Raw genomic sequence first — 24,264 nt, 5'->3', positions numbered from 1 at the left:
TGGTCAGTGGGGGCAGAATACTAATAAAGGCCTTCACCATCCTTGATTTTATGTTGATCTCTTCTGCTGACTGAAGACAGATACCTCAGTTTCCTTATAGTCACTTCAGTTGAAAATGCCCTGATTTGTTCACAAGAGTAATTTGTTCTGGTTGATAAAGCTGAGTAATGAGAAGGTATGGACAAAAAGGTGAGCACCTTGTGCAAGTGAGAAAGCATGGAGAATTGTCATTCAAAACACTTTTTAGTATCACTCATTCAAATAGTATTAAAGGAAAAATGGAAGGGTGAAAGATTTTACTACGACTGTTGGGGCAAGAGTAGTCAAGGCAGCCTAGAAGTAGTATGGGACCAGACAATTACAAAAGCATAAGATCTGTGATGGTTACTGGGATGATCTGTGCTTCTGAATAATCAGGTAAGGATCTCGCATGTGAGCCAGAATCATTACTAAAAATATTAACTTGGCCTCAGCCAATTTTAGAAGATACCATGATAAAAATCGCCTGATTTCTTTTGAGACTGGAGATGTCTTATTAGGATTGGTCCTTCAGGAAAATACAGTTTCTGTCTAAAGTCAGAAATTCTCAGGCTCTACTGGCTACAGGGAGGTGACAGGGCAAGAGATTTAAGAGTGGGGAAGAATCAACTCTTCCCCAGTAAATCATACCTCCTCTTGCCCTCAGTAGTTCCGTGTCGGCTCATAGCATAGCTCAGTGTGCCATAATTCACTCAAACCCCTGGCCCTTCCTGACTCCAAAGCTACATTTACTCTCTGGGCATATGTGGTGCTGTTTTTCTTCTAGGCCTTCAGAAATCCAACCATTCATATGGCTGGAGAAAGCAGAATATATCCACTAGATAAGGATTGCAATGCCTTTGTACTCTGCTTTAATGGCACACATTCTTTGAGGGCAAGTGAAAGAAGGCTAAGGTGTGGTAGAAGATATCAGTGAACCATTTCTTGTGTGTCTTTTGCTGATTCTTTGTAATATTTCTCATAGGTGAGTCTTCCAGTAAGACTGGTCAGTGTTTGTTATTCTTCTCCCCATGTCTACTTTTTTCATATGGTATGGTGATTAGTAAAGAAGGAAACATTTAAAATAGATCCATACTGATTGTATCTTGAAATTAGCAACCCTAGCTACAGCTGCCTTCACAGAAGTCATTTATTTCTTAGTTTTTTGCAAAGTTGAAGTCCTTTCTTCCATTTCATGATGTTGCTCTCTTCCTGGATATCTGGCTTTATTCGTTCTTGTTTGTTGATATGACTACAAATGTTTTTAATGGACCGATGTTTCACCCAGATGCATAACTAATGAAGTTTAGTTAAAGATTTTAAAAGTTTATAAGTTTCTCTTTAATCTTTAACTTTTAAGATTTGAAATACCAATACTGCAGCTTCTGTTACTAGAAAAAAAAACAAATAATAAGAAAAACAATGTATAAACATTTCCCACACTATCCTATCCACAAAGAATTCCACTTATAAATGAAATACTCCCTCTTTGTCTTTGCTTGGGAGGTTGAGGGATAACTGTTTGTATTTGTACATTTTCTGAATTTCTATAGTTTACACTTGTTTATGGTACATTGGGGAGTTCAGAGAAACCATTTGCAAATGTTTGAAGATATTCAAAAGACAATACTCCCCCTCCTCAATTTTCCAGGGAAATAATATATTCTCTCTAAGTTAAATCATCAATGGAAAAAAAAATGTGTGCCAGAGTAACTCTTTTACTCCATCCTGTTAGGACCATACAACTTCGCACTCTTGTGGCTCTCTAATTTTTTTTTTATTTCTAGAGCCATAGAAACCTACATAGAATGATTCTTCTCTGGACTCAGTGGTAGAGATTCAACTTTATGTTTTTAGAGAAAACTGGAGGAGCCAGCTGTGATTTTTGGCTTCCTGGAGTTTAGTCTAGTCATGGAGTCACAATCCTTTCAACAATTGTCTCAAGGCAAGTGATTTGCTTCATTGAGGCCAAAAGGATGGAGGTGACAAGTTAACTTTTTTGCCAATTTAGTTTCTTAGCTGAGAAGCCCAAGAGGCCAGACTGACTAGAAGACTGGAAACAAAATCTGTATACTCGAAAACAACACTTATAGGTGTCTTCTTTCAAAGCAAATACCAAGAGCGAATCTGCACACATGGGATGTGCTCAGCTCCTAGACCAGATTTGAGCAAGTTAATGTTCCCATATTTGATGATTAGAAATGTTCCATGGTGATAGTCTCTAAGTTAAAGGTTAGTCTATCTCTACCAGGATGTAGATAGAAGTACATCAAAGAACGACTAAGAATTCACCAGATTGGTATCATGCACACTTGTGAGTGGGGTATACCCAGGATAGACCTGGCTGTGATCTCTTTGGTCTAGTAGAGGAAAGACCCACCATCATCATGTTCAGTGAGCTTCTGGATCTACATTCACTGATAAGAGTTATCATGTGAAAGCATATAACGTAGTTGCAATGACACATGCGCCAGATATTTATTGCTTTCAGACATAGCCAAAACCTTCTAAAATTTCAGCTGGGATGGGACTCTGAGGAAGCAGAAGCAGCATTCTGTGCACAAACTGCAAGAGGGACCCATCAGGCTCTATGCAAGTGCAAAACGCTGGTCTTCCTATAATCGCCAGACCTTCTAAGGCATCTTCTCAGAGCTGTTTCTCCATGAATGGCCTTCAGCAATTTCCTCTCAGATTTCTTGGAAAGTATTGTGTGCTTTAGATATGCAAGCATTTTCTTGAGGGGAGGTTTTGGCTTCAGAGAGAGTAGACTCTGCATCTTTAAAGGATTATCTTCCATTTTTAATGAGCAGTATCTCAATTGGCATTTTTCCTTGTTCTTCTGAGAAAGCTGAATTACTTGTAAATTTCTCTTAAAGTCATTATCTAGTTTTTGCAAATTTCCTCCCCATCCCCCCCCCCACCTTAGTGCTAGGGTTCAAACCCAGGGCTTTGAGCCTGCTAGGTAAGTGCTCCATCACTGAACAATACCCTCAATCCTATTTGGAAGGGAGGGCAATTTTTGCTGTGGATATAATATTGCAAAACAAGCACTGCAGCTACCTGTGCCTTAGGAATAAAATGCAAAAAGTTCAAATTACCAAGTTAGAAAGGGCATATGATGACAAAGAAAAGTGAAGCAAAAAAAAAAACCCAATCATTTTTCCTAGCATTAAACTTTATTCTGCATGGGGAGAGAGCCTGAGTCTGTGGAAAAAATGGCCTTCTCTATGGCCTTCTCTGTCAGTGAGGCTGAGAGTAAACAGGCTAGAGTCAAGCTGGCAGATGAGTAAGGGGCACTAAGGGAGTGAGGTCTAAAAATGCTGCCCATCCACCCTTTCTCCCCAGAATGTGTCTTCACCTGAGAGAGTGCACAGGGGAAGAGAGGCATTTGACCAGCTATTAATAAGCCATTGTCTGGAAGGGCTTTGGAAATCAGCTCCATGACTGCTTTTCCATGAGTTACTGCTTGCTGCGTTGAGCAAGCATCATGGTTCCATCACTTACACCTACTTTCGTGCAGACAGGCCTTGCAGAGGGGCAGAGACGACGGAGGGACCAAACCTAGAGCAGCACAGAACACTTACCTCATGTGAGGAACACTTCCCTCTGCTCCCATGTCCTGCCTTTTCTCAACCTCTCCTATTGAAGACATGGTACCAAAGAAATAGGGAAGGGGCAGCACTTCCTTCTCTTTCATTGTGCCTGCACAGTATTCCTTTGTATCTTGTAGTTGTATAATACTTTCTATGTGGATGGATGTTAAGGCAATACATTCTGTGTGTTTAAGCATTTTTATATACCTGAAAAGGCATAAAGAGAAGTCACTTGGAGAAACTAATAAACCAGGGTTAAAAGATAAACTGTCCAGCACCAGCCATATTTCATGGAGTCCCATTGTCAAGGAAGAGGAGTAAATGCCAGTCGGATGCCAGCTCTGGATACTAACCAAGTAGAGATCTTCTCCAGATTTGGGGATTTCCAGAGTGCTAAGCTTGAGAGAAAAGAAGGGATGGACACACACACACACACACACACACACACACACTCCAACACACATCAACTAGGAATAACGGCATGCACACAAATTACTTCAAGGTTCACTTAAAAGATTCTAGTGAAAATAATTGGGCCAAAAACAAATGATGGTGACAATAAGAACATTATCAGCAACAGAAACCCCTTGGGATTGGCCTCGATTGCTTTCAAATAGTCACTGAGTGTACACCTGATTATTCCTAAGTTAGAAACCAGCCAAGATATCTCAGAAATCTCTTTAAGTTTGCCACTCTTGGGGATAAATTATTATCACAATCTAAAAACAAAACAAAATAAGCAAACAAGAACTGTGTAGAGAAGTTCCATGCATGCACCAGAATCATGGTGAGACATAGGCAGAAGGCCTTTTCCATGCAGGTAAGGCCAAGGCTATGGCAAATGAAAGCTTTGTGCTTCCAGCCTCATTCTCATCCAGACATTTGGCTGGTCGTTTCATTACCCACTACCCCCCCACACACCCACACCTGTCTGTCTTGGACAACAGGCTGTTTGGGGGTAAAAAAGGAAGTAAGAATGTTACTGATAGTGTTTAATGCATAATAGACAGAAAAACACTTTATAGATTCATTTGATATAAAACTTGGACCTATGGTCCTAAAAACATGATTAAAACGTGTATCTCTCCCTCATTTGCATGGCTTGTTTTCCTAGAGTGTTTTCGTTATTGAAAATGAGTGGCATTCCCATACAACATATGTCTCAGTGTGTAATGATATCCTCCTTGCAGCTGGCTTAGGTCTCTAAGTGTTACTAAAATGTTACTGTCTTAAATTTGAGCTAACCTACAATAACAAATTATGTAGGAGCAAAGTGGCTAAAGGGCATTTAGTGAGAGAAGGGAGAAGCCTTATATTTCACCCTTCTACTCTTGTTTTGGAAGTTCAGACTGTAACATGATATTTTTTCCTAGAGAAATCTACCCATGCACACTTTAAAACTGGTGCAGATTGGGTGTTGTGGGAGCAAGAATGATCAGGCTTAAGTTTCTCTGTGAATTTCTGCTTCCCATCAACAAGCGCTTTTGATATTTTAAACCCCTATTTAGAGTAATTTCAAGATATTTGGAGTCCATGTGGTTAAATGTAAAACTTTGTCATTATGATTTGTTAGATGCTTATACTTTAAATATTTATAAGTCATTTTTAAGTACTTTATTCCAAAAGCCCTCTCCCACTAGAATACTATAATTGAGTGGTATCTGAGCATCATTTTAAGGCATCATTTTACTGACGGGGTAAGTCAGTGCAGCAGGCAGCACATTCTCCTCGCTCTTCTGGTTTTCATTCAAATGTCACTTTTAGTTGATTCAGCTTCTTTTAAAAAATGTATAGTAAGTCTTAAATAGGATTGATCGACTCTGATTTTAAAAAAAATTCCTTGGGAACGTAAAGTTAAAGTGTTCTAACTTGAGCCACCTACTTTTCATTCTAAGAATAATTAACAAACTTCCCATTAGAGTATTCTATCTTAGTCTTGTGTCTGTGTGAACTTATTGTGTTATAATTTTCCACCAGAATATCTTAGGGACAGTTGGTTGGTGTGTAAAATAAATTCTTTATTGTTCAGCTTTCTGCCATCTTGGAACTCAAGACATAAGAGCCTGTCTTATCGTAGTACATAAGAGCCTGTTTATGTACTCATGAAAAAGAAGAGGGAAAACTCTTTCCAAACTCAGAATCCATTTACACTTCAGAGGTTATAAATCTCAAGCTGATTACAGGCCTTTGGGGCTCAAACCTTCTATGTCTAGCAAAATGCAACATTTTGGTAAGAACCAGGGGATAGAAGATATGTAAAAAGGCTCAGGAACTTGATCAGACATCTAAAAACACTTACCAAATAACGTTTTCATGGGTAAATGAGTCAGAAACATATAGATTGAATTTCTTTTAAAAATCATATGGGTTTCAAAATTAAGGCCAAGTGCTTGGCGAAATAAAGTTTAGTTTTGGCCAAACCCCCAAAATTCTAGATTTTGCCAAACCAAAAATACACTCAGATCTCCCCCCCCACCTTCCGACCATTTAATATAATGACATCATAATCATGGACCTCAAAGGCTATTTTCATTTCCTTCAAGGTTTGAGAAATATGAATCTAAAATACTAATAGAAACAGAATTTGGGGGAGGTAGGAAAATATTACGACCTCACACTGAAGATGAGGATCACTAGTTCAGATTCTTGTCCTGATCTTTTTTTTTTTTTTTTTTTTTTGTCAGTCCTGGGGTTTAAACGCAGGGCCTGGGCACTATCTTTGAGCTTTCTCAAGGTGAATACTCTACCACTTGCACCGCACAGTACCACTTCTGATTTTTTTCTGTGTATGTGGTACTGAGGAATTGAACCCAGGGCTTTGTGCATGCTAAGCAAGCACTCTATTACTAGGCCACACTTCCAAGTCTTGTCTGATTTTAAAAAAATGTACTTTTATTGTTATTATTAAGGTAATGTACAGAGGGGTTACTGTTTCATAAGTCAGGTTATGAATACAATTCTTTTTGGACAGTGTCACCCCTTCTTTGCTTTGCCTCGGTTTCCCCTCCCATCCCTGCCCACAAGGTGCATAGCTCATTTGCCACATAATGTTCTTGCCCTGATTCTAATGACCCTTCTCTGTCTGATCACTTTGTTCTGTATCATCTCTGTATGTGTGAATATCGTAAATACTGTGTCTTGATTTAAAAACATCTTGTGTGTGTGCATGTGTGTGTGACAATAGTGTGAATTGAACTCAGGCCTCACATTTGGTTGGTAGATGCTCTACCACTTGAGTCATTTCCTGAGCTCATTTTTCTATGTAAATTTTAAGACAAGGTCTCAAAAATGCCCTTTTACCTAGGCTGGCCTGGATTATAAGCTCCCTGTTTGTACTTCTCTAAATTGCAAAGGTAACAGGCACTCATACCATATATAGCCCTTAATGGAGACAAAGTCTCTTGAACTCTACCCCCTCCACCACTTCCTGGGCAGGCCTTGAACCTTGATCTCCTCATGACCTTCACCTCCCAAGTAGCTAACAGGTCTGAGCCATCTCATCCAGCTATAACCCCTTAATTTGTACCTAATTCATATATTACAACCCATAAAACTTAATAAACTCATCCTAATTTAAATAAGATGAGGCAGTAACTGGTAAAATATACCCATTCTACAATAATACCTAACACTGACTTTGCATAGTTGTTAAATTAGTAAGACAGGGAGAGGGAGGAGTATGGAGAAGAGAGAACATTATAAAAGGGAAAGAGTGCTGGGTATCATGGTTCATGCCTGTAATCCTAGCTACTCGGGAGGCTATAATCTGAGACTTGCGTTCGAAGCCAGCCTGGCCAGAAAAGTCTATGAGACTCTTACCTCCAATAAACTACCAAAAACCCAGAAATGGAGATGTGGCCCAAGTGGTAGAAGGGAAAAGCTGAAGGGACAATGTCCAGACCCATAGTGCCTCTGTGTGTGTGTGTGTGTGTGTGTGTGTGTGTGTGTGTGTGTGTGTGCACGCGCGCGCGTGTGGAGAGTGGGAGAGAGTGTTGCAAAAATCCTTATTTTGAGGCACTAGGGGAGAGTTGAGAAAAACCCAAAGTCACTTTTCGAAGCATCTTGAGGCAGCTGCAAACTGCTACGATAATGACAGACAACAGGCCTCACAAAGGCGGGAGCAGGTACAAATTCGTCTTTTAAGAGAGGCTGGCAGGCCTCTTAAATGCACACAGGCATTTGTCAAGCAAGTGAATGAGAAGCAGCTCTGCAGGAATTACTTTGGTGTGTTCCTTACAGCAGGTGAGGGTCTTCTGGAAGAGGGATGTGGCTGGCAGTCGGGAGTAGAGGCATGAGGGAGGCAGCAGGATGTCAAAAACAAGGCACAGATGCAACAAAGGACAGGCAGGTTAGGATGACCTTCCAGTTGTATTTGATTGAGCAGAGAGCTTGGCTACAGAGGGAGAAGAGCATGCTGGAGGAGAGCAAGGTGGGGGAGAGGAGGTGGAGGAATTGGTCCTTGAGGTATTAGGGCTCCATCACTGTGACCTGGAGCAGAGGAGTGACAGGATGAAATGTGTGTGTGAGGAAAATTACTTTAGCAGCTGCTCACAGACAGGAAGTGAAGAAAGACTAGCTTTGCTAAAGCTGATCATAGTATTCTGAGAACAGGCCAGTTACCAGCAGTGGAGTATAAACATTTCAGAACATTATTGGTAAAAGATGAGGGGCTAATAGCTCATCTGTGTCTTAAGTATGAAGCCATCGTGGCAGGACAATAGAAAAACTTCCTTGTCCCAGAATGAGCAAAGGAGACATCACAGCTGACAGTGGAAGGAAACCTCACAGCCAACAGATGGTTCCCAGCATAATGAAGGGATGCTGGCAGCCCTGGTTGTCATGGAAACAGATGCCTCCTCTTGACCAGCCAACAGTTCCAAGTGAGGCCAGTGGGGCGGGGAAGAGCTTGCTGCAAAATGTTACCTGATAGCCTTGTCTCATTTGGAGGCGGGGAGCCAAGAATGTTGGGGGCTCCACAAAGGCTGCCAGTCTCCTAGCTGTGGACTTCCAGACCAATGACACAGAGATGCTGCAAAGAGGTCACACGATGCTCAGCTCTATCAGAGGATGAAAACGCAGCAGGAAGGCCCAAGTGGTTTGTTATCTCTGGCTCCCACAGACATTTTGTGGGAAGCAGAATTTGTGCCTCCTAGGACCTACTGGTATTTTTTAAGGACACTCTTAGGGCCGTTCATTTATCATTTCTCATTTCTAGGTAGACTTCATGAAGTTCCATTTATGGTGACAGTGGACTCCTGGTAGAGGAGGGAGGTGAAAGTAGGGTTCCATGGAAAAAGAATGTTTGCTCTGCTGTGGAGCTGGCCTGGGTTTAAATCCCAGTAGAGGCATTTACTAGGTGAGGGAGGAAGTGACTCAACTTCTCTGAGCGCCAATGACTGTGTTGTGAATCATCACAAGATTGCCATGAGGGACGGATAAGGGATAAGTAAAGCTCGGCTCACTGGCAGTGCCCTAGGAAGCACACGGGGCTGGAGTGAGACCTGCCTGGTTTTGAAAACTTTTTCTTTTAACCAGATGTGTGGAGTTGGGAGGGGTTTATAGACTCTCCGGCCTGCACTTATTCATTAGAGAATTACAACAACTAATATTGATAGAACACCTTCTATAGGTAGACTGTTCCACATATTATATACTGATCACAATGCTTTCATTTATAAACCCAGCTTAATAAGGAGACTGAGGCGTGTAGAGGTGAGGATTTTACCCAGTCATGTGACCAGTAATCAGCAGTGCTGTGATTTGATGAGTAGTCTCAGAATCTCCATAGAAAGCCATTGTATATGTCATATATACATATATATGTATATAAAGAATGAAGATAATAACTCCAACTAACATAGGCATCAACTCCATTTCCAGTGTGAATAGGTAAAATGCCTAGGAGCTACCTGGCACCCAGGTACCTATTATAAGAATTGTCCACAGCCCAGAACTGCTTCTGGGAAAGTAATGAAACATGTTGTCTATTCAAAGACTACAGAAGCCATTTCAGAAACCCTCATAAAATCTCTCCTGGCATCTTCTTACTGCTGTTTGTGGCAGTAGCAGGCTTGGAACTAAGCACTCCTTGCTTGTCAGGCAGGGATTCTACTAGTTGAGCCACAGCTATATCCCAGAAAGTCTCATTAAAAAAAAAAAAATCTCTTTGTGGCCTAACTGCTCAGAGGGACATACATAGTATAAAGTAGCCAGGCCTGGTGGTGTGTACCTGTAATCACAGCTACTAGAGAGTCCCAGCTAGGAGTATTGCGTGCGCTCAAGAGTTACTGGCTAGCCAGGATAAGGAAGCAAAATTCTGTCTCTCTGATCAATAATTCTTTTAAAAAAATTAACTTTCCAGGCAGTGCTAGCTCACACCTATAATCCTAGCTACTCAGGAGGCTGAGATCTGAGGATTGTGGTTCAAAACCAGTCTAAACAGAAAATTAACCATTTGAAAACCAGAAATGGAGATGTGGCTCAAAGTAGTAGAGTGCTAGCCTTCAGTAAGAGAGCTCAGGGACAGTGCCTAGGCCCTGAGTCCGAACCCCATGACTGACAAAATTAAATTAACTAAAATGATTAAATAATAAAGGAAGACAATTCTAAACTTTAACTTGATTAGCAAGAAGAATGAAAACAACAAGATCAGAGAAGAAAACAGAAGGAAAATCAGTGAACCCAAAAGTTGATCTGTGTTTGTAAAGACTAAAGAAATTGAAAAAAAAAAAAAAAAGAAAAGAAAAGAAATTGATAACCACACACACACACACACACAACACCCCTTTAGGCTGGGAGTTTGGCCTAGTGGTAGAGTGCTTGCCTAACATGCACAAAGACCGGGTTTGATTCCTTGGTAACACATACATAGAAAAGCCAGAAGTGGTGCTGTGGCTCAAGTGGCAGAGCACTACCCTTGAGGAAAAAGCCCAAGGACAGTGTCTAGGCCCTGAATTCAACCCCCTCCCCCACCCCCCCCCAAAAACCCTCTCATTCCATTCTTTATTCCAGCTAGGAGAGCTGCAACAGGAAAGAGTGAATGCTTAGGGTTGCTACGTGGTAAAGCCAGGATTAGAACCCAAGGCCTCATCTGCCAAGGACTGCAGGCACATTTTGCCAACCTTCCTGTCTGTCTTACATCTTTCAGGGAGGAAATAAGCATACCTGAACATCTGGGCTCAGGAATTGAAAAACTGTACAAAAGCAGCCCTTAAACACCCACCCTATCTGTTTCCTCTGTTTAGAGGAGAAATCAATACTCTTGCTACTTTTTTTTTTTCCTGCCAGTCCTGGGCTTGAGCTCAGGGCCTGAGCACTGTCCTTGGACTTTCTAAAGGCTAGAGCTCTACCACTTGAGCCTCAGCACCACTTCCGACTTTTTTCCATGTATGTGGTACCAAGGAATCGAACCCGGGTCTTCATGCATGCTAGGCAAACACTTTAACCACTAGGCCCTTGCTGCTACTTTTTACAATGGTGTTTCTACTAGTATGAAGCTTTCTTTCTGCTAATCGGTTGTTGTAAAGAGTAAGTATAGTATGGGAGAGACTGCTTTTAGAAGCCTCACATAAAATCTTAAAATCTGCTACTTGCCAGACAAAGCTGCTTTGATTCTTTGGGTTTGTTTTTTTTCCTTTGTCATGTAGAACGTCTGTGATCAGATAACAGAAAGAAGCCCAAACATCTGGATACTTTGTCTTGAAAGATGATGTGGGAGAAATCAGAATAATATTATCCTGGCATTTTCTTCGTACCTTGGCCTCTGCCACTCCAGCAAGGGCCCAGTAAAACCTAATGTTACAGTGACAGAGCAGGAGTGGGGAGCAGGGGCCTGGCAGACCATGTGAACACACAGCAGCTAGTTAGTGTATTGGATAAGACTTCAATGAAAATACTCCTTTGACAGGTCATGGTAATGCATGCCTGTAATCCAAGCTACAAGAGACCTGAGGGAGAAGGAGCACAGTCCAGGCCAGCTCTGGGCAAAAAAAGTGCCAGACTATGAAAGATAAAATAAAAAGAACTGGTGGTGTGATAGAATAGCTGACTAGCCAATATGAGGTCCTTGATTTCAAACTCCAATACTGCCAGGAAGGAAGACAAGGAAGGGAGGGAGGGAGGGAGGAAGGAAGGAGAGGGGTGGATGGGCATTCTTTTTTTTTTAATCAAAAAAGTCAATTCTTGTGTGCAAAGCAAGAGAGCTACACTCTGCCGGTCTGTAGGTCTCCTTACAGTTCTGACTGTGTAACTCCGACTATTGTCAAGGCAAAAGAGGGAGGACATGAATAGGGACTGGGGACAGCTCTCTTTTGAAGAAGGAGCTTAGACTTGGATGTCCTGGAACCTGGATTTCCATCTACCTTTACTTCTTTTTAGCTAGTGACCTTCGTCTAGCAAATCTGAGCTTTCTGGCAACGAGTTCATCTGTAAATGGAGACAATACTGAACACTTCAGTAGCCTTGTTTCTGTGAACTAAACATGTGTGAGAAATAAGTACAAAATATACTTGTTTTCAACTGGAATTAGCACAGAAAATGCCTAGTGTCATGTCTGCCACCTTGCTTGAAGACTGCGGCTTTCTCAGCCACAGGAAGAAGTGTTTAGTCCTGAGAGCCCGTGGCACAGGCCTCCGGCTTCCTCTTGCAGACTTTTCCCTTCCCATTAACTTATCATGTAAGTGTTTGTCTTGTTTTTCTTTTAAGAGACTGGGCATAGTCATGCAGTATGTTTGTAAGAAAAACACACAGTTAGCCAGGCGGGATGGCTCATGCCTGTAATCCCAGCTACTCAGGAGGCTGAGATCTGAGGATCAAGGTTCAAAGCCAGCCCAGGCACAGAAGGACCTGAGACTCTTTTCTCCAATTAACCTCTAGAAAATGGGAAGTGGAGCTTGGCTCAAGAGTAGGGTGGTAGCCTTCAGGGACAGTGCCCAGGCTGAGTTCAAGCCCCATGATCAAAAATAAAAGAAGAGGAAGAAGAGGAAGAAGAGGAAGAAGAAGAAGAAGAAGAAGAAGAAGAAGAAGAAGAAGAAGAAGAGGAGGAGGAGGAGGAGGAGGAGGAGGAGGAGGAGGAGGAGGAGGAGGAGGAGGAGGAGGAGGAAAAAAATACACACTGTTTGCCTGAAATCCCTCCATGTTTTTAGAAAAGGGCCTGAAAAAGAGTCCTTTTCTTTGCCTATACTATTGGGTTCCAAAAAGGATTTCAGGTAGAGGGCTAAGAGGAGTACCGGTGGTCCAAAGTTCTTTGGTCACTCAGGAACTTGTAGAGGCCACTAAGAAATAGCAATGACCACTTGTTGGGACATTCAGGCCTCTCCATATAACATATAGAACCAATTAAGCAAAGAAAAACAAAAATTTCATTTGTTAAACAACAAAGGTAGTGATAACAGTGTGAGGGGAAGTCTTAAATGGTTGTGATTAAAGAAAAAATGAGAAATAGCTAAAGGAACAAACTTTTTAAAAAGTAGAAAACAAAGCCTTCTGTTTGGTTAAACAGTTTTTAAATATGTATGAGCCTTGGCTTATCAGTGCCACAGGATGAGTGGCTCCATGGAAACAAAGCTGCAATTCAGACAGAGCCTTGCCCTAAGCCAAGCGGAAGCTTACTCTCAGCCCTTCACCCTCTCACTACCAGGGGTCATTTCCTATCACTAGCATACTGGAAAGAAAGGCTATTCTTCAATCATTTGCATTAGTTAATGAACTGTAAGAAAAGAGGTGCGGTAGCTCACACCTATAATTCTAACTACTTAGGAGGTTGTGATCAGGAAGATGGGCAAAACATAGATGAGATCCAACCAAGAACAAGTCAGGAACGATTGAGCATGCCTGTCATCTTAGCTACTTAGGAAATGTAAATAGGCGGACTGAGATCTAGGCAAGCTGGGGCATAAATGCCAGACTCTCAGAAATACTCAAAGGTGAGGTTGTGGCTCAAGTGATAAAGCACCTGCCTTATGAGCACAGGCTTTGAGTTCAAACCCAGTACTTAAACAAACAAGCAAAAAGGTACCATTGACTGCAAAAGTAAAATGTTTCTGTTCTGTTAAAAGCCATTTCAAAACTTCCTAAGGCAGAGGGTGACAAAGAAGTGAGAGAAGTGCCTTTTGGCAAAGCTGTCCTGGATGGACGTGGTGTAGGACCACTATCTGCCATGACCCTTGGGGTTTATCGGCTGCTGCAGGCAGCTCTGTTCAGTGACCATAGGGCTCTGCCCTTGTAAGTATCCCAGAATAGCTGTGGCCACCTGAGAGTAGTCTTGTCCTCAGGGACTAGTTATTGTCCCAGATAAACAGCATTGCCACGGCCAGCGTGTAATAGCTGCATGGGCAGTCGTGGCCCTAGTGAGGGGATTTCTGCTAAGACTGGGGTAATTGGACAAAGGCAAGCTTGCTTGGTAACAGGCATTTCCTGCATTGGTAGAGTTGATGCCACCGGATTTTAGACCCTTGGGAGTAACTGACAGACAAGGGAGCTTGCCTTCTAAATGTGGGAGACACAGCAGACTTACTGGATCTTGATGATAGAAATCACTAATGCAATGAGAAATGTAGTAAAAGGTAGGATATTGACATAGATTGACAAAGGCAGGCTTCTGGGTAGAAGTGGTGTCTTACATCACAGAAAGACTAGGTTGCATTGTAGGATGAGATTTATTTTCTCAGGATCTACATTTGCTTTGGGAGCTGGAACTTGAATATTTTAGGGAAGATTTTTTTTTAGTCAACACTTTTGTTCTCTGAGCAATCTTTGTGATGAAGCAGGCGGAATGAGAAAATCATATTCTTAGAAATGCTTTCCTGATGGAACAGGAAAATCCTCTTGTGTGTGGATAATTTCTTAAGAGGGTATTTCATTCCTCTGGCCTGAAGGGGTCGGCAGACCTGCAATTCTGAAGACAGTTTACCACCTGTGCTTGATAAAGATCATGCATGGCTGGGCACGGTGGCTCATGCCCGTAATTCTAGCTACTCAGGAGGCTGAGATCCAAGGATTGTGATTCAAAGCCAGCCCAGCACTAAAAAGTCTGTGAGACTGTAACCTCCAATTAATCACTAGCAAAAAAAAGGAAGTAGCAATGTGGCTTAAGGGATAGGGTTATAGCCTTGAGCTGAAGAGCTCAGGGACAGTGCCCAGGCCCAGAGTTCAAGCCAAATGGTAGTATGAGTGTTATATATGGTGCATTCATGGTACTTGTTTGGGCCAGGAGTTTGGCCTATTGGTGGAGTGCTTGCCTAGCATGCACAAAGACCCGGGGTTTGATTCCTCAGTACCACATACATGGAACAAGCTGGAAATGGTGCTGTTGCTCTAGCCTTGAGAAAAGCCCAAGGACAGTGCTCAGGCCCTGAGTTCAAGCCCCAGGACAGGCAAAAAAAATTACGGGCTTTACATAGGGTTATGCATCAGAGGTGAATTATCCTGCCTGCATACATTCAGAGGAAAACCTACCTTGAGGTACAAGTTAGCCATTTTCCCAGAACTTCTTGCATCCAGGGGCACTCCAAAATTCTCTCCTAGAGATATGTGAGTGTGTGTGTGTGTGTGTGTGTGTGTGTGTGTGTGTGTGTGAGAGAGAGAGAGAGAGAGAGAGAGAGAGAGAGAGAGAGAGAGAGAGAGAGAGAACATGAGCATATGTGTGCTCATGTCAGATTAATAGAAAAAAAAAGGAAAGTGAAATGTTGGACTCAAAAATCCAGAACAGTAATAGACTCCTTTCTACACTGGCAACATATTACTACCCAGCTGCCCAAGCTAATGATACTGCATATTTGATACTGGCTTCTGTTGAAGAGCCCCTACCATAGCGCATGAAAGACAGAAGATACAATTGAAAGTCTCACTGAAGCCCACATTTCAGGGAGCAAGACTCAAGACTTAAGGAGGGGTCAGCAAGAAATGGGCGCACAGATTGGGGCATGCTTGCCTCGCACTCCTGCCTGTCTCATTGGAGGACGTTTAGATGGAGAGAACAGATGCTTCCATGGAGCCCCTTTGTGTGGCAAATGCTCAGGGCTCTGGAACTTCCTGCCAAGACCAACTTCCTAAAACCCTAAAGTCACTCCCGATCTGTCTTGTTGATTTCCATTGACCTCATAACAAATATCAGGAAAGTATAGCCCCAACTTTGGTCTTCATTGTTACTGATTCCAAAGTCTCTGTCCCTATCACCTAAAGAGACTGCCCTGAACCAGTCAGAACCAGTAGATCTGAGGAGGCTGGCTTCGGAACTACCCCCCTCCTCAAAAGTTCCCAGCAGACAGGGACTTGTACTGCCACCATCTGGCCTTTGGGGATGTCCCAAGCATGGCAAGTTTACAGTGAGAGGAGAGGATGGGCACAAATGTGGTTCTCTTAAAATAAGCTGTGTGTGAAGAGGCTTTGGGGAGTGGGGCTGCAAAAAATAGAGCGGCATGCAGCTGCACCCTTTAGAACTTTTGGGGAAAACACATATTATTTACCAGACAATAATAGATACCAGAGAATAATAATGATTATTATAGTGTTTGGGATGGCAAACGCTGTAGTTAAGGTTCCAGAATGGCTCTTATTATAATCCCATTTTCCCAGCCTCTTATGAAAGCCTGGAAATTTTTTCCGAGCAGGATTATGCTGGGCATGTTTGGCCTTTGTCCAAAGGTGGTTTGAATACAAAGAAACTTATCTGAGAGATACTCTCTTTTTCTTTTTGGTAGTATAACTTTTTTTTTTTTTTAAAGCAAGTTCATTGGAAAAGCAATGGCTATGTTTAAGTGAGCGATTTAAAATGGTAGTGTTTCCCAGTCACTGGAAGAAAACGTTAAACACCTTCTTCCCCCCACCTTCCCTTTTAAAGAAGGAATTTGGAGGCCCCTCTGGACTCCACGATGTGGTCACTCTTGGTCTCAGGCCCAGAGGCGGAGCTGAATTCCCTTCCTCCACAGAAACTTCCAGACTGTGCTGGATAAATGTAGCAGAATTAGCTCCAGAAGAAGCTACCCCTGTGTCTTCTACCCAGCTGTCATTTCTGCATCCCCTTTTTCATCCTTTGTTTCTTGATGGCTTTGTTTTTCTATCTCTTCATTGTCCATCATTCTCAAAAGAGGGAGAGAGAGAAAGAGGGAGAGAGAGAAAGAGGGAGAGAGGGAGGGAGGGAGAAAGCACTCTAGTTCTTTATTCAGAGATAAATATCCCCATCTCCAAGTCTGACCATGCCAAATGGAAAGGTTTCTATGGCCTTGTAATTCCACCCCCAATGCATATTTGTGGTGTTTTGCATTTTCACATTGGTTATTTAATATACATATTAAATGCACACAGATCTGGTGATTTAATGTGATTTGGGGAACTCAAGCATTTCCTGTCATGCACATTGAGATTTTCAAACCTTGTCTTTGGCTGATGATTATTATTATTGCCATTAACACCAGGATTTGGATAGCAGGGTTCAAAACACAGGCTTCTACTTAGTCCTCCCAGTGGGCATTTGACCTCCTCTCTCGTGTGCTAAATTCCTGTTACAAACATCCTGAGCCAATTTCCAGACACTCTGAGGTCTCCATTTTTCTCCCCATAAAATGAGGAAAGTGTAGTCTGTTGTCTCTGGGGTCCCTTTCAAGTCCTAAATCTATCACCTTTCTGAAATGATTTGCTCATTGTTCTGACAAAACTCTCAATGTTTATAAGTCCTTCGTTATCACCTCACCTTTCTCCCATTCCTGTTTCTGATTCCCCATTTATTGGCAGGAAGAGGGAAAGAAGGTGGAGGACTGTTGAGGACATCATGGAAAAGAGCTCTCATTTATTTTGCCAGTATGTGTCAGGCACCTGTGACAGGCCAGACTCCTGATGCTCTGACATGTACAAGACCCTCCAGCCCCAGACTTCAGGGACCTCACAGCTCATTGGGCAGACATCCAAGTGGCTGCTTCCTAGGAGTCTCTGAGGGTCCTAAGGAAGCTATATTTTAGACCAAGGGTCCAGTCACAAAGAAACCAGTAAGGACAAAAAGGCAGAACCTCAGGTCTGTGGTGAACATGAGGACAAGTGCTCCCAGAAACAGATCTGAAACAGTCTATTCACACGTTCTTCCCTTGATCCCATGAAGCCTAGGTGGTTTATTGTCCTCTATTCCTGTACTCCTCTTTGATTTGCTTGTGAATAGATGAATATGGCTCACCTTTAACAGGTAAGATCCACAGAGAGAGGCAAGCCTTTCTCCCAGCTTAATCACCTCTATAGGAATCATGTAAAGAAAACACTATGGTGTCCATTGTAACTTTTCCTTTGCTAAAAAAGTGAATGTCTGCGTCTTTTTAAAATATCAGAGAAGACCAGATCTGCAACATGGAGGGCTAGGGTATGGTCTGGGGCTGAGGCATGGGAGTGGGAGTAGGGGAGTGTCCTTGACTGGCTGTGGAGTGACCTTGGGGGAACTAGAAAGACTCGGCACTGGTTAAGCCTTCAGTCCTGGGGACTGGGTGGTAAAGGATGCTGTGGTCTTTGTTCAGGGTGTGGCACAGCCTGTCATTATAGTATTCCAAAGAGGATTCGGGTTTCATCTCCTCGCACAAAGCTAGCAGGACTGTCCAGAGCAGGCCATGAATGAAACTCACATTGGAATCATGCTATGTTGCCTTTGTTGTAGGGGCTCTTGTTAGGTGAGGGGAAGGGGGCACGCTGCTCCCTGGCTCAAGTCTAGGTTCTCCTGTGCTGGACAGGGCATGGAGGGCGGGGTAATAGAAGACTTACCCCATTGCATTCTGACGGCCCTTTCTCTTTTCCCAGGAATGAGCATTCCCAGGGTACCTTGCAAGGAGAGGGCGCGGAGTAAACCATGTCACACCATCCAATGACACCAGCTGGTCAGCTCACCACCCCCTCTGGCTAAAAGTCAAGCAAATAAAGCCGCTTCCTGTCATTAAGCATCTCAGAGGAAGCAGCCCTCCCTCAGTGGCCTCCAGCCCAGAGAAGCCAGCACGTCTTGGACCCAGCAAGCCGGCCCAACCTTCCTGCTGCCATCAGCCTGCTTCTCCCCAGAGGAACTAAGGGATTTCGCCCTAGTTTAAAAAAAATTTTTTTTAAAAAAAACCAACAAAACACCAACAAGCCACAAGGACCAATGTAGGTATTCTCCCCGCCCCATCTTCAAGACTCAGCGACCGAGGCTGGAAGATGATACGGATTGGAAAAGAAAAATCTTTTTTTAATCTTTTTAAAAACTGCTGTGGTTTTGCTGCTACACTAAGAATTGTGATTTGCATTGTATGGTTTTGGGCCGATGCTGTTGATGTTTTCATGGTGGGAGAGATGGTGTTGGAGTTCTGATACTTCAGAATCATCTCTGTCCAGCCCAGGATGCACTTTTAAATGAAGAGGTAGAATATTTTATTGGCTAATATACTTTTCTTGTTATTTTTACAAAGGCCACCTTTCTCCTTTTTGATGCCATATTTTCAGTGTTACACTTTTATGGCTTTTAATTTTCGATTTGACAGATGTAAGAAGCAGCATGGATAGTTTATACTGTGGTTTGTTCAGAGACTGAATGCCAAGAGAACTCAGTAAATGTTTATTCTTCTCAGCTTTCTCTTGAAATTCCCCTAAATAGCGCCCCATTTGGGAACAGAGCAAGAGTGTTGAACTGAAGACCAAAATACCCTCAAGGTGTAAAATAATCCGAGGGGGGAATATTTGCTGGGCGACACGAAAGACTCGGATGAAATTTCAACCGTGATGGTTTTCGGTGATCCAGGAAGTCAGTGAGACAATCTCTCTCTACCAGAGCCCTTTCGTGATAATTAGAATGGTATGGACAAACCAATGAAAAACGAGAGAAAGTGAGAAAGATTGCCTGTGATTCTGTTTCACTGTTTGCTTTCTCCTGTCATGGTTAAGAGAAATGTGCAATTGGATCCTCAATCAGTGGGTGGAGGATAACAGGGTAGATTTACTTGTGTGCACTTGTACAGTTGTAGCTGCGAGTCCAGAAGTCCTCTAGAGCATGTGTACTGGCACTGAGTTGGTGAGACAGTCGTGGAGTACCCCAGTCTGATGAGTACAGAGAAAAAAAAATAAGAAAAAAAATAAGAAAAAAAATTAAAAAAGGAGAAAGAGAGAGAGAGAGAAGAAAACTTAAAAAAAAATCACCTTGTGATTCAGTGTATCTGTTTACTAACTCAAAAGCAATGTTCCCTCTGGAGGGGTCCAGATACCCCACCCCATAGGCTGTGAGCCTGAGCAGTTCACCTGGGAGGGCAGGGCCCTGGTGGTGTCACAACGACCTTGTGCCACATGGGTCATGGATGCGTGTACATACTGTATTTCTATCTTCTCCTTTGTACAGTCACTTAACAAGTCAAGCTACTGTTTTACAGGTGCTCCTTATTTATTAGAGCTGTGAGAGCTTAGGGGACACACCTGGCGAGCGAGCTCGCTTTTTAAAAATGAAATTTGGGGGGGCAGGGGAAGGGAGGTGGGAGGGAGGGAAAGCTCGCAAGGCCTGGGAGAGATTTATAAAAATGAACAAAAGAAAAAAACATTCACAACCAACCCCAACATCACCAAACTCACCAGTGCAGGAAGCAGCAGCCCCCCTCTGGATGCCCATTTTCCTGCTGGGCCTACAACATTCTCCTCTCTCCCTGACTGGTGTCAGATTCATCAAACAAAAATAAATCTCTAAGAAAAAAATGCACTTACATGTGCTTATTTGGCTTTTCTTATTATTATGACTATGGTTGTTACTTTCCTTCTTACAGAAAGTGCTTATTTCTCTCCTTCCTCTCTCAGAGGCATGTTAAGAAATGAAGCTGGTAAGCTATAAAAGATGATGAGATGCAAGGGGCACCCTGACCCTCCCTCAGCTGCTCTGGGGCATGTATCTCTAGACCAGCACCCCGCCCATCCGTGCCTGGGGGCCAGCTCGTCAACCACAATCACTGCCGACCCGTGGAGGGTGTTCAGTGAATTCTTGGGCCAGAAGGCCCAAGAACATTGTCCTTTCTAAGTGTCCAGGGCTTTTCAGCTCTGATGCTTACAGCCGAAGGCACCATCTGATGAATACAAGCATCCCTTAAACGTCCCACTCATTTCAAATCCTGCCTCACCCCCCTGGCCCAGGAGATGCCTTTGTCATGGAAGGACTGTGCTCATGCTTGCTTGTTACATGACTTAAACAGAAAGTTCCTAAAGTGGAACCTACACGAATACCAGTTATAACCCATGCAAATGTAGGCCAATCTTCTGTTTCTACAGTTGAAACACACCCCCCCCCAAAAAAAAACTAAAGTCTAGAAAAGTAGACCAGCTTTGTCCAGAGTCCTGAACTTAGTGATTTTATTTGTCAAAAAAGGACAAATGGATGGCCGGGAGTTTGGCCTAGTGGTTAAAGTGCTTGCCTAGCATGCATGAAGACCCGGGTTCAATTCCTCGGTACCACATATAGAAAAAAGCCGGAAGTGGTGCTGAGGCTCAAGTGGTAGAGCTCTAGCCTTGAGAAAGTCCAAGGACAGTGCTCAGGCCCTGAGCTCAAGCCCAGGACTGGCAAAAAAAAAAAAAAAGGACAAATGGATTAAAAACTTAGACACCACCTGCAGCTCCCTACAAGTGACCATCCTGTAGAGCCTGGAGACCCAGTTTCTTCCTATCACAGGCTCCCTGGGGCATGTCATGTTTGTGAGAGTGACACCATGCAAACCTGGCTGAAGCAGGCCCAGAAAGGGTGTGCCAGCGGCCCAGCATCCCCCACGTGGCTGTCCAGTACAAAGTCCCTGATAGCATCGATCATCTGAACTTGACCATAGACACGGTCATCCAGGATATCAGTCTTGCTTTTGTCTGTAGTCTAAGATTGTCAAGCAAACATGTTGGCGCTACTGGAAACAAAAGGTATCTTTGTTCCCACAGAAAAGAGTCTGTAGCACCTCATTAGCCATCAGCACCCTTTTCCTCTGCTGATGGCTGAATGTGCCACTCTCTTGGACATCAAAACCACACGTAAAGAGAAGTAGAACAACTGGAAGCAAAACCTAGTATGAGATCAGATATGCATAGCAGTCTCCCTTAATTTTCACAGCCTATGAAGAAGGTTTTCCTTTCCCCTATATTTCATTCAAAGAACTGAGAGTTCAGTGAGCCTGGTAACCATCCAGAGCCCCGTGCCAGGTGAGTTGCAAGCCCAAGAGGTTTGGGACCAGCCACAGGCCTTACACCTGACCCGGAGAAAAGCTGCTGACATCTTCATGAAGAGTCATTTTCACTTCCATTCAATTCATGGCAGTGAGTCAGTGTTATCCTAAAGTGACCCCTCATTTTGGGTTAAGTTGGAAGGTGAGTGTTGGGAGGCTTTTTGCCAAAAAGCACCTTATTAGATGTGGGGCAGCCCCAAAGACCCTTCATTTCCTGAGAATTGAATCAGGCCAGGTTTGTCTTGGCTGTTGTCAAAGCCACATAGAGCACAAGGTCCAAGTCTTCTGCCAAGGGAGAGACCAGAGCAGAGTAAAGCTCATGGCGTCTATGTGGGTATCTGGTGATTCACAGGAGGAAGAGTTACACTCAAGTCGTACCCTAGCCTGGTCTCATCTGGGTGTTTTCTGGGGCTTGTATCCTCACACCTCTGGAGGCTAGCTTCACAGCTTTGCAAAGCCATGCACCTTTGCGGGATGCTCCCTGGTGTGGAAGGGCAGCTTGAGCTGCAAGCGGGGCCTAGCTGCCAGCCCCGTGGTCTGCAGAGCACAGCCAAAGGCCACGATTATTGAGACGTTGACCCTGGCTGCCTCTTGGCTGGTCCACTCCCACTCCCGGCTAGCCAGCTTCTCCCACACACCACGGGAATTAGGAACCGGTTCCTGATGGCCTGCTCTCTCTGCATGTTGTGCTGGTGTATATGGAGCTGCCTCTGTCTTCCTCATCCCTGGGCAGCCCAGCTTTTCGGAGGCATTTCTTCCTCCATGCTGACTTCTCCAAGGCCCATCACACTGCTGTGCAGCCCTGTCCATGTCCTGCCTTTTACTAGGGTGCAGAGGGGATCTTTTTTTGTTGTTAAGATGGTATCGTGTTTGCTTATTGTTTCCAAGGCCCAGCACATTTAAAGATCACCATTAACTATTATCATTGTCAATATTAACAAGCCACTCCCTGCTCCACCCCTCCAGAAAACCAAGCCTGATTCACTAGGGAAATGATGGCTTCTCCTCTGGGTTCTGTACCTTCTGCTTAAATGGAGTGAGGCCATTTCCGGTACTAAACAGTCTTCCCATATTGCTGGGGCTCCCCAAAGACATACTCTGTGCCCCCCAGCTATGCCTCTTTGTTATTTGGCACCCCTGGAACTGAAGATGGAATTGAGATGCTCTGATGTTCCTGGTGTGGTGTTGAAAGAGCAAGGTAAATCCTGAAACAATGAGCTATGCATAGCCATTGCTGAAAACCTCTTTTATTTTATTTTATTTTTTTTGTGGGTCATGGAGCTTGAACTCAGCCTGGGCACTGTCCCTGAGCTCTTCAGCTCAAGGCTACCAACCTACTCTTGAACCAAGCCTCATTTCCTATTTTCTAGAGGAAATAAGAGTCTCAGGTCCTTTTGTGCCTGGGCTGGCTTTGAACCTTGATCCTCAGATTTCAGCCTCCTGAGTAGCTAGGATTACAGGCATGAGTCTCTGCCCCTGTGTCCCTCTGTTGAATACTAAATCCAGGTCACAGGACTGTTGTAACATTTCACCCAGAAGAGCCCAAGCCATGATTCTTCAACCTTGACTCAACCTTGGTAGAGGGCAGATTAGCCTACAGAGCTAGAAAGTACCTATTCATCTCTCTTCTTGACTATGGGTGATCAGAACAGTTATTCCTGTGTGTCGTCCCCTAGTGAGGGAGGGCCTTCCCATGGTAATGGCTTAGTGTTAGGGCATCACTCAGTGAAGCATCCTCATCCTCATCCTCATCACCCCCATTACACAGCCCCCTCCCCCAAAACAGTCACAAGGGTGAAGGGTTTTTCTGACCAAGACACAACGTAGCAGTGGGCTCCAGGCCGAGCTGTTCCATGGGGTCCAATTCTGGCTGAAAAGCAGAGGTCACATCCCTTACTTGGCGCCCACATCATGAGACTAAGACGTTTTTGATCTCCTATCATGTTTGTAAAGTTAAAAAAAAATGATGGCTAGTTCTGTACAAGACCAAATAGACATCTGTCACCTCATCTGCAGGTGATGTTTGAGGAGCAGAGGACAGAGAAGAAAATGAGAGGCGCTTTGGCATCCACATCACATTTCCTGGCAAATGGAGAAAGGGACACATGGGACCAGTGATTTTGTCCGTTTCCCATTGTGCTGGGTCTTTTGAGCTACAAACTGGCCTTTCTATGTGGCATTTGTTTTGTGGGTGGAGGGTGTTACAGAGTTGGCATGGTGGCATTGCTGAGGCCTCATTACCCGGAGAGCTGGGGCTGAATCTAAGTTCCATTGTCACTTTGGGGATGTGTCTCTGAGCCCTGGCTGAAGAGCAGTCCAGATTACTGGACAGATGGGCGAAATAGTTAAGCCTTAGCTACCAAATGCCACCTCATTCACTCAGACCACCTCAGGCCCTTCTCAGAGAACTGCATAGTTTGGGCAGTGTGAGCTTAGATTCTGGAAAAGAAAAAAGGCAACTTAGGGCAGGTATGTGATTGGCA

At 43.6% G+C, this 24,264-nt stretch overlaps 1 protein-coding gene across 2 annotated transcripts in view; it reads left to right on the top strand.

Moving 5' to 3' along the window:
- The window catches only part of Sobp (sine oculis binding protein homolog), a 168,224-nt gene extending 147,939 nt beyond the window's left edge, over positions 1–20,285 (top strand). For both annotated transcript variants that reach the window (XM_090338333.1, XM_090338332.1), the window contains one exon: positions 18,381–20,285. The gene's annotated coding sequence lies outside the window, so the exon portion shown is untranslated. The remainder of the gene's footprint in view (positions 1–18,380) is intronic.
- The last annotated feature ends 3,979 nt before the right edge of the window (positions 20,286–24,264 follow it).

The sequence above is a fragment of the Megascapheus bottae genome, chromosome 8, assembly GCF_031878675.1.
Source record: "Megascapheus bottae isolate mThoBot1 chromosome 8, mThoBot2.hap1, whole genome shotgun sequence".
NCBI classification, from domain to species: Eukaryota; Metazoa; Chordata; class Mammalia; order Rodentia; family Geomyidae; genus Megascapheus; species Megascapheus bottae.
The sequence above is the reverse complement of the archived record's forward strand: the minus strand, read 5'-3'. Positions and strand labels throughout refer to the sequence as shown.